Source organism: Solanum dulcamara, chromosome 1 (genome assembly GCF_947179165.1).
Source record: "Solanum dulcamara chromosome 1, daSolDulc1.2, whole genome shotgun sequence".
Lineage (NCBI taxonomy): Eukaryota > Viridiplantae > Streptophyta > Magnoliopsida > Solanales > Solanaceae > Solanum > Solanum dulcamara.
Window position 1 is genome coordinate 5,848,491 of NC_077237.1, and position 11,733 is coordinate 5,860,223.

Sequence of the window (11,733 nt, forward strand, 5' to 3'; positions counted from 1 at the left end):
AACTAATTGATTAATATTACTTATATTAGTACATCACCTATTTAGTATTTAGGTTAGAAAAACACATCTATAAAGCATCTAATAATGAAAATAACTTCCGGCTAAACTTTAGCCATAATTACGACGTATCAAGCTATTAATTGTAAGTTTGATCCTCCGCTTTATCTTTTAAGCTAAATTATGATATTTGATGCTTTAGTTTATTCACTCGATTAATATAATTTTTGTCTTTTTATGGTATTTTGTGTATGTTTTAGCTTAATTTGTTGTAAATACTTGTGTTTATTATTGTGCACATATATAATGAGTTTGTTTTTCATTTACCTAATTGTTTAGAGTGTATTTTTATATGAAAAGACAAGAAAATTAGAATAGCATATTTGGTGGATTGATATCAAATAATATTTAAAGTGAACAAATATTTTGAGAGTCATATTTAAATTCTATGGAATATGATTTTCAGTATACAATTTTCTCCAAATAAGGGTGTAAGTAGACAGTAACAAAATTTGAAACAAAATATAACACAATTTGTTAAAACTTATCACAAAATTCAAGCAATTCATCCGGAAAATAGTGGATATATTTTTTTGACAAGCGTTTCTTAGTAATTTGTTTTTTAGAATCTTGAGTTCTTTAATAATTTTTTATTACATAGAAAATGACAATTGTTATTTGGATGATTTCTACGCAGAAAACATAATGGTGGTGAAAGAAGAAAAATGAGTATGTTTAGCATATATGATTGACGTGGTAAATTATTATTTGTCATGTAAATATATCCATTCTAATTAGGAATAGTCATTAAATTATTATTCTATTATTTGCGATTTTAAAATTAACTACATTTATGCATTGAATTATTTCATATTTAAATTATGTTACGTACCAAATTTACTTGGAAAATTACAAGACTAGGCTAAAAATCAATATGTTAATACTGTTAGGGATCGTTTGGTAAAGTGTATCAACAAAAATAATAGTCGGTGTATTAATAATACCTTATTTGATACACTTTTTCTTCTCGTGGCGTTTTATTTAGGTTGGAAAAGTGTTGCGGGTAGAGAAGGTACCAAGGAATGGATCGAATGGTCAATCATAAATTTAATGGATCCCTAGTTGGAATGCCTCAAATGAAAAGAATTTAAAGAGAAGAAATGGTTGAATACTATTTTGTGATTGAGAGTAAAAAGAGTCTAATGTTTAATCACTGCTTGTCTAGATACATTACAGCTATTCTAAGTCTGCTACTTACCAACAAGGCTAACTGCAGTTTTGGTTTCCTTTGATATACAAGTGAACTTAGAGAAGTAAAATAGCTACTTACATAGAAACCTTTGAGAACAAGTCTCATTGAATCTTGAATAAGGCCTTCAGTATCCGAACTAGGTTCCAATCTTCAACGGACAAGTCTTTCTGTTAAGTTGCATCGAAAAGTCAGCCAGCCCAAATGAAGGGGAGCAACAATGGAGTGTTAATTCACCGTGAAATGAAGTAATTTACGTACCTGGAAGTCGGCTTTGAGAATGTCGATAGATCTTGAGATTTTGCTTACAAGCTCATCTTCAATTTTAAAACGTCTGCCAAACATCTTCTGTTGCTCCTAAATGTTGGACCCAATTATCTGCGTTTTAAGGCCAAATCATATGCATAAATATTTGATCAATTGATGGTCACAATCTTTACACAGATAAATATCAATCAACATGTGGCTTCATACCTTAATAGACACCTTCTGGCCTTTCTTGGCGGAGTCAACACGCTTATCGTTATTCATTATGGAAGCAATCCGACCAATATCTACGAGAGACTGTTGAATGCATATCGGAGTCCCGACCTATAACATTAAGTTAACCACAATGAGGGCTAGAACATTAATAAGCCTCTACATCGTAAGAGATTGATAAGAAGAATAGCATTCAAGCGCATTTCATCATATAAAAAAGAAATAGGCAATACCTTGGCAATGCCCTCCAGAACTTCTAACTCCTAAAACAATTGGATCCTTCTTGTTGAAGACACAATTAGGTACGATCTTCAGCCTACAGGGGAAGACTACTTCTTCAGCAACTTCCTTCTTTTTTTTCTTCCTTGAGATTGTCAAGATAGGCTTTAAACTGATCGAATAGGTGATAAATAATATCAGCCGTATAAATTTTGACACCAACTTCATCTGCAAGTTCTTGAGCTTCTTTTGTTACTCTCACATCAAAGGCCAAGATTGTTGCATACTCTTTCTTCTTCTCAAGCATGACACTAGCTTTCGTTACATCCTTTTTGTGCACGTTGCCTATCCTGTATGCTTACTTCAGGGGTCTTCAGGAATTCAAGCATATCTTCCATAGATGCTTTTTTGATGTCCTCCACGTCATCATCGGGACCCACAATATATAAACTAGTACCAGCAATCACATGCTCAAGCCTCTGCACAAGAACGAGAGTAGGATTTAGCTAAGCTGAGTTTCATAAGCTTCTTCATTGTTCTACTATTAATTAAGGTATTCGATTTAATATACCATTTCATGTGTTTTTTTGGAGGACGCCAGCGTAGCCCTTAATGCGAGGAATACGAATTACCTATTTTCACTTTACCCAACTCCTTTCGTTGCTTATTGTATTGATTGTGAGCAACAATTCATTCTGATTGTTGTCACACAGTATTTTTGTATCAATTACAAACCCAAGAATTATAATATGAATACTCTTCTTCTATAGCGATCACTACCACCTCCCCAGATTATTCGAAAGGTAAAATGTCACGTTCTTTTAAAAAAAGGGAAAGGAACTTAGGCTCCAAAACATAATATCATCTAATCCAAAATTCGGAAACAACAGCCATTTCAAATTGCTGACATCATTTCTATGCAAAAAAAGTATCTTTTTAACATGATTGCCTCTGCACCAACTTTCTACTTCCAATAACCGTTCCAAGCTATAGATGGGACAAAATAAGCATGCCTTAAAACAGAAAGAAACAAAGAACACACATTAAGAAGCAAATGGCTTTACCTGAGCATTAATCTTTATCCCCTGTGAGGCCTTGATTTCTTTATGATGCTCATATGATCCCTGAATAAGAACATAGCCAGGAAATAAAATCCTTACATACAGAAATTAAACGTCAAGAAGATGACTTCATTCTTGAGAGTTTTATAGTGTTCCGTGCACTACAAAGTTAACAGTACTGAAATATATTAGGATATAAGCAAAGATACACCTTACAGACGACTCGTTCTGAAAGATTAAATAGAACAAGTGGATATTGGATCGAACATCTATTAAGTTGAGCTAAGCATCTTCAATTAGTCAACTTTCTAAGTTTCATTTGCCACATTTAATCGAATCATTATAATTAAGTTTGGCACCAAGAAGATCTTGAGACAGATACCAAGTCCAAATATTACTTGTGTTAACTCTAAACCAGTGTAGCAAACAAAGAAACAAGTCATGATGAAAATATATATTGTTTAAACATCTCCAAACAAATTTTCACAAGTACAAATATTACACCAGCTACTATTTGGAAGAAACACATAGGGAGGAAAGAAAAAGAGATCATGTAATAGCTATGAATAGTCATCAACCTTCGGGAAAGAGTAGAAGAATGAGACCTATTATGAGACATACAATGCATTACAAACGTATGATCATTATGCTTCAACCGGGTTATTCTATTCCACCTCTTAGAAAGAAAAAATTGCAGGATAAAAGGAAGGACCCAACTTTTTTCATAAAAAAATGGGGTCCTGGTTATTCTATTAACCCCGTCCCCCAACTGAGCCCCTCCATTTTTTCCCCTCTTCCTTTGAAAGTTCAAACATGACAAACAGCTTGATCATATATTGGCTTTCAAATTATATGAAGAGTTGAGCGGAGGTCAAAGCATATCTCAGATAAAAAAGGAACCAATTGAAAATGCATAAAGAACCATGTAGTTTCCTACCTTTACTCGAAGTTCCTTCAGTGGGTGAGGCGTCAATAATGCTCGGATTGAGGTGACAATAGGGCCCTACACACACAAAAAAGTTAACATCAGACATTCACAGAATTCCAAAGGAATCTTAGCACGACATAGAAATAATAGAAGCTTCCTTGCATGCCACAAAGTACTATTTGATCTCCTTCATGGAGGACACCATTGACCAGTATCACATCAATGGTTGTTCCATGACCTTCAACAACCTTAACCTCCAAAACAGTGCACTGAGGAAAAGTGACAACAGTTAATTATAACATATTCATTGTCACGTGTAAGTAAAATGGCAATGGTATGTGAAAATCATACTTGGACTTCATTGTTGTAAGTAAGTCTCTCAGCCATAGTCTTTGCTGTCCATTGGACCTTAAATCGCGGCCATTTGAATTGTCATACTTCCCATTATTACACGGCAAAGTGTATAATGGCATGCAAGTTTTTCTTCGCTATTTAATATTAAAATATATTTATATATAATGAATATTTTAAATGGTAGCTATATATATTAGTTACTTATCAATGTTAGCTATGCCACGCAATTTTTTCATTTTTTTATGAACTATCATAAATTAGATAAAGAAATTATTTATTTAACTTTATAATGGGGACCCACCACATCAAATTTAAACAATACATGTTTCAGTCACAATTTCTCAATATGCAATACCTCCTGTAAATAAATAAATTCACTTAAACAAACTATGAAACGATACCAACTTTTTAAGTTTCACGTGGGATCAATACTATAAACATCAAACTGCTCAGACCAAACGATAACAAAAATAGTTATCCAAACTGCTGACCCAAATAGAGCATGAAAAATATCTATATGATGGTGTGTTTGTGGTGTTCTAATTAATATACATCATTTTCTTCTGTTTTAATTTATGTGTCAAAACCTCTTTACTGTTGCTATAAATTATTTTAATTTGAAGTTAAATTATTTTTTAATTATAAAAAGTTGACATTTTTTTTGATACGGTCTAAAAAAGAAAGTGTAGGTAGTAATACAATTTAAAGAAAACAAGTAACTTATTGAAAATTTTAGGCCCCCATTTTGATTTACTATTCCGATTGTATCTATATTTGGATCTTTGAGTTGTAGTTGTTAACTTGTTATTTCTCATGGATAGTTTAATGTTTATGGATTGGAAAAACTGTGTTGCGATTTGCGAGTATATGTTAAATGAATTATTACCCATTTGTTTTTCTTTGAAAAAGATATGACAATTAATTAATTCACTTGTTCTATAGAATCGTGATTAATTTGTGATGTTTGTAGCTTAGTTTATAGGGTAATTACTATCTGAGTGCTCTGTTTAGTTGAAATGAGATGGGGTTAATTTCCATAATGACAAGTGTTATAGGTAAAAAAAATTGTTTATTTACTTGCTTGAGGTAAACCATAGCAATTATCTCTCATTCTTAGCTTGTCAAGACAAAACATATAAGGTTGTTAGAACCTTGTGTCTGAGACTTTGTATGTTAGCAATTGTTAGCAATATAATAATTATTCCAAAAGATTTATTTAAATATCAAGTTTTTTTGAATCAAAGTAAAATATTTAACATGTGATTTATTATTATTTAGTCATCCAATTTGGTGACCAAGTATTGCATCTAACTTGGTGACCAATTATTACATTTACTTGGAGACAAAATTGTTGGAATATGGCCCATGTTCCAGCCAAAGGTCCATAGCCTAATTCTATTTGTAAAAAGATTGGAATAATTCTCCTAATTTGATTCCTAATTCTACTCGGAAAAGGATTGGAATTATAATCCTTTTTGGAGTTGGTTTTGGCTTTAGAAAAAAGTATCACTCTATAAATAGGATGATTTGAGAGAATTATGTAATTGCTAGAGAAGAGAGAAGAGAGAAGAGAGAAGAGAGAAGAAAATGATATTTTCCGCAGCAGTTTTGCCTCTCCGATCAGAAACGTTCAAATTGCGTTTTCCGATTCATTAACCGTTGGATCAGCCTGAAAATTTTACTGAGTGTTTCTAATATCTTTATGTTTGATTTGAATGGTGGAGATCAAATTTGGAGGTCAGCAACATCTCAGTCTAGGTTCCGAACAGTAGCTCTGTTTTGAGTGATTTTCTTCCTATTATTTTTATTGCTTCTCTTGCTTGGCAATTATTGTGTATTCATTTAGGAGAATATTTGTAACCCTCTTATTATTATAGTGGAACAATTCGGATTTCGAAGATCCTGTAGTTGTTACCTTCGATTTGAAGGGGTTTTCCCACGTTAAATTTGATGTTATTTATTTATTTTCTCTATTTTCGGATTTGCGTCCTTCCGTTGTAACAAAAGTAAGCCACTTATTTCCTCTACTAACCTCCTCATCTTCTCTATATGAAGATCAAAATATGTTTTCTTTAGAAGAAGAAACGAAGGGAGAACAAATCACAAAAGAAAATACAAAATACTTTTATTTCAATTGCTTAGCTGGTTTTGTAGGATTTATATTTTGTCGATTTTTGTATTCTTTAATTAATTAGAAAATGTTTGTTTAATTTCGGACAAACATTTCACACTGTTGAAATAATTTCTTAGGACAGTGCCTCGCACGATTTAAGTATTATTTATATATATTAATGAGATATTATTATAGTAATATTTATCTAAATATTTATATTATTATTTTGATATTGAAATAAATTAAATAGAAAGATCCATTTAATTTTTAGTACTTCTACTTTGTTAAATAATAAGTTATATTATTATTATTATTATTATTATGAAGTTTTTCACTGTTTTCCAACAATTATTTTCCCCCCTATTATTCCAACAGCAATTACTGATCTATCCTCCAATGTTCATTCATTTGAAATCACGCATATATATGGGAATAACCAAATCTGTTCTCGTTTCTATTTTACAATGTTTTACTAACATAATATGCTTATCCATATGCATCTTTGGTTTGTTTCTGTCATTTTTTTAATATCAACATTTGTGCTCTAGCATTTCCAATATATTAGCGTAAAGTCATATTCCTCAGGTTGGACAGAGAGGCTGGCCCAAGTCCAACGATTTTTCGATATAATCATAATAACAAACATACTCAAATGTAATCTACCATTGCTCATAGTAGTGCGTGCATAGATTTTATCTCTAATTTGCAAAGATAAAAAAGTTATTTCTCATAAATCTTCAGCTCAAAAAAAGAGGTTTTTTTCTTTGTATTTTATTATTATAAAATATTAACAATTTGATATTGCATATGATTTTGAAGTCGAGTAAAATGAATTTCACCTTCTATCGATGGTAGATCAAAATCGGAATCATAATTTAACATTTATAAATTTATGAACTTGTAATCTGTATCATATATAGTTTGAATACAAATCATTATTGGCTTATAAACCCCTCCACGTAAATGAAGATCACAAGTATGATAAAAGATTTGAAAATATGAAAAATATAATCAAGGAAATGGAGTTTTTGCTCTTGATAGATTCACACCGTATACCTTTAAAAGATTTTAGTATTGTTTATTATTTTCCAGTGTAACACCCACCCACCCCACCCCACCCAAACCCCCAAAATAAATAAATACTATACATTATTTTCCCTCATGGAATTATTCATCATTAAAATTCTTTATAAGAATTAAATATGTATATGTGCTTATTTTTTCTTACAAAAATGTGTTACTCAGTATTGAACTTTTTAGTATCAGAATGTTTACATTCAAATTTTATATGAAGTAAAATTAACTTATAGTTTTAATGCCCATTAAATAAGTAACTACTTAAGACAATTGCTTAAAGTATAATAAACGTTTATTAAAGAATATTTTTCCCCCAAAATGTGATTCTTTTAATTCACCAACTCGAGATTTAGACAAGAATATGCCCTTGCTAATTTTCATACTCATTCCCCAAATAATCTTCTTATTATAATTTTTTTTCTTTCTCCTTTCTTCATCCAGTATTCGATACTCATATTGAGGTTCAATTAAATTTGAATTCGCTCATTAACGGGCCCATTCCTTGATGCGACGCTTTCAACATATTTTTTTTCATTCCTAAGGACTCAAACTCAAAATGTGTTATAAAGGGTAAAGAGATCTCAACCATTCCATTTCGATATTATAAGGTCCATCTATGATTCTTTATTAAGGTTCCTTCGGTATATAACTCCTTGTATCTCACGTATCTACTAGTTTTATAGAGTGACTTGAAATACAGTAAAAATTATATTCGTTCTGTCTATTTAAATTAAATTAATAGATGCATGTCATGTGTTTACACATGCATTTTTTGTTACTTAATCATGATTAATTGATATATATTCCCCATTTTATTAAACTATTTTAACATTAATCATAATAAATTAATATGATTTGAGATAAATACACGACTGTTTATACCTTCCGTTTACTACGTATGCTAAGATGTTGTACTGCTTTGTGTCATTATTTTTAATCAAATCTTGTTCTAGTTCTTAAATCACTTTTCCTTTAAAAACAAAATAAAATAGATCAGAGCACTCTTTTATTCATAACGTACGATTTCCTTCAAGCTTTTCTTTCTTTTTGTGGGGGTAAAAATTGTCTTCACTTGATATATCTTTACCAATATAATAAGGGCTCAAGGCTCGTTTGGTATAATGTATAAGAATAGTGCATATTAATAAGGCATGTTGGAATCAGTAATGCAATTATACAAGGATTAGTTATGCTAAAAATTCTTGTACTGCTAATACCATAATTTGATATATATAAGTTATACCTAAGATAATCCCAAATAGTGAAAATTACACAAGTTGAACTCAATAAGCAAAGTATTTATTCAAATTGGATTCAATCCAAACTATGTACCCTAATTGAACCCACGGCCCAAACTATTTAACCGATTGCTCCGTTGTTCTATTCGCTGAACCACTGCTTCTTCATTCTTGATACCATCGAAGTATATATATACTTTGATGGAATCAAGCAGTAATTGAGCAATTTTTTCACTGAAACATTGTCTGTTATATATATATTCTAATGGTATCATGGAGTAACTAAGTAGTATTTTCACTGAAGTACTGCTTCTTCCTCTTTGATACCATCAGAATATATATATATATACTTTGATATTATCAAGCAGTAAACTTGAATTAGTAGTTAGAAGCAGGAGGGCATGAAGGTAAGGGGATAGCCACTTGTAATTAATTTTCTTTTTTGGCGTACAAATGTTCTTTTCTCTAGTATTAATTATATATATGTTGAAAAATTATATCATATCACAGATGAGTAATACCAATACGTATTATTTTCTCTATTGCATTCTACCATATGTCCCTAGTAGCATCAGTTTGAATCTGACTAATACCGTGCAAAACAAGTAAATACACGCACAAAAACAGTAAGAAACTAAATTTTATAAACATATTATATAACTTCCCTATTTTAACTCCGACTAATAAGTATCCAAAAACAAAATCCTAAATTGGTTTTATATTGTGTAGCCACCAATGAAAACCATCACTATATATACATATATAATACTCCAAAACAAATTTCAAACCAAAATATTTCTCACTTCACCATAATCACCTTCCTTCTTCAACCTTTCAACCTTTATATCAAACATAGCCCAAAGGCCCCAAAAATGAGGCCTGAGTGTCAAACATGTTGGGAATGTGCATTGCCATACCAAACAGGTTGGAAATGCACGCCGAACAAGCTCACAATTACCAGAAACATTCATATTTCCTCCAATGGGTTTCACAGAGAATGGTTCAGCAACTTTTCTGACTACTGGAAACCCATATCTAGATTTCTTTTTCCATGTTGTCCCTGACACCCCACCTCAAGAATTATTACATAAGATTGAAACTTTCTTGGAAATGTGATGCTTTGACAACCCTTAAGCTTATTTGCAATTTAAGGGGTGTTAGAGGCACTGGCAAATCAGAGAAAGAAGGGTTTTATACTGTTTCTTTATGGCTTCACAATAAGCATCCTAAAACTCTAGCATACAATATTAAAGCCATTGTCGATTTCGGGGATTTTAAGGATGTGTTGGAGATTTTGTACAGATTGCTTGAGGGACCTGAAGTTAGAAAGAATGAAAAAGAAAAGTGGATGGAAAAGAAAAGAGAAGGATTTTTGGAATGTTTAAAGGAGAAAAGAGACAGTAGTGTTCCTAATAGAAAGGCCAAACGAATTCGGGAAAAGACTCTGGCTAAGGCAAATAAATTCTTGGACAGACACACAGGATAATGATTTTCAATTCCTGTATGATAAAGTCTCTGTTTTCTTTGCTAATGCTTTGCGAGAAGACATGGAGTTGTACAATGAAGGGGAGTTTTATGAGCTTAGCCTTGCGGCTAAGTGGTGTCCTGATTCTTCTTATGATAAGTCATTGCTAATGTGTGAAAGTGTTGGAAGAAAGTTATTTCCTCATGATGAGTACATGGATCTCGAAGATGCTCATTATCTTTATCGTCTGAGGATTAGATTGAGAAAAGAAGTGTTGGTTCCACAAGGTGTTGGAGATTCCAGAGGTTTATATTTGTGCAAATAAGTGGGAAGAGCTTCCTTATAAACGCGTCCCTTCTGTAGCCGTGAAAATGTACAAGGAATTAATCTACAAGCATGATAAAGAAAGATTCGAGCAGTATCTTGAAGATGTGAAGAGTGGGAAAACAACAATAGCCGCTGGTGCTCTGCTTCCACATGAGATAATTGCATCTTTAGAAGACTCCACGGAGCCGGAAGTTGCAGGAGCTTCAATGGAACAGAATGGTTAATGACTTGGCAAAGAAGGGGAAATTAACAAACTGTACGGCAACTTGTGATGTCTCAGGAAGCATGAGTGGAACCCCAATGAAGGTTTGTGTGGCTCTGGGGCTACTTATTTCTGAACTTAGTGAAGAACCTTGGAAAGGAAAGTTAATTACATTTAGTCAAAATCCAGAATTTCATATGGTGAATGGGAAGAATTTGTCAGACTAATTTCATTAAGAGAATGGACTGGGGTGGTAATACAGCTTTTCAGAAAGTGTTTGATAAGATTCTTGAAGTTGCTGTGAGGGGGGGGGGGGGGGTTGAGTGAGGAACAAATGATAAAGAGATTGTTTGTTTTTAGTGACATGGAATTTGATGAGGCTTCAGCAAGTCCATGGCCATGGGACTAGGATTATCAAGTGACACAAAGCAAGTTTAAGAAAAAAAGGTTATTACAGGGTGCCTGAAATTGTGTTTTGGAATTTGAGGAATTCAAAGGCAACACAAGTTCCTAGTAACCAACAAGGAGTGGCACTAGTGAGTGGATTTTCAAAGAATCTTGTGAATGTTTTCTTGGAAGAAAGTGGGCTTTTGAGCCCAGAAGCTGTGATTATGCAAGCTATTTCTGATGATGAGTATCAAACACTTGTAGTGTTTGATACAGTTGTAAAAAGAATGATCTCTGAAGTTGTAATAAGATGTGCTCTTTAATTTCTATCTACTAATGAGAAATTAAGTTCCTCTATATTTTGATGTCATTGATGTTATATATACTGAGACGAGGGTCTTTTAGAAACAACATCAGGTCTGCATACACTCATACCCTCTCCAAACCCACTTGTGGGATTAGACTGGCTATGGTGCTGTTGTTTAGACTGGCTATGTTGTTGTTTTTGATGATGTTATATATACTAGCTTCGCACTTGGGGGAAAACGTTGATATGCCTTGTGCCACAGTACTTGAATAAGTTCTCTATCAAGGTAAACAAATTTCACTAATAGAAGGTTTATTCTTTAAGTAATC

At 32.4% G+C, this 11,733-nt stretch overlaps 2 pseudogenes; one reads left to right on the forward strand and one right to left on the reverse strand.

Annotated features, from left to right (window-relative positions):
- Window positions 1–1,158: 1,158 nt before the first annotated feature.
- LOC129885356 (eukaryotic translation initiation factor 5B-like) lies at window positions 1,159–9,687 on the reverse strand (annotated as a pseudogene).
- Window positions 9,688–9,697: 10 nt separating this feature from the next.
- LOC129885366 (uncharacterized) lies at window positions 9,698–11,420 on the forward strand (annotated as a pseudogene).
- The last annotated feature ends 313 nt before the right edge of the window (window positions 11,421–11,733 follow it).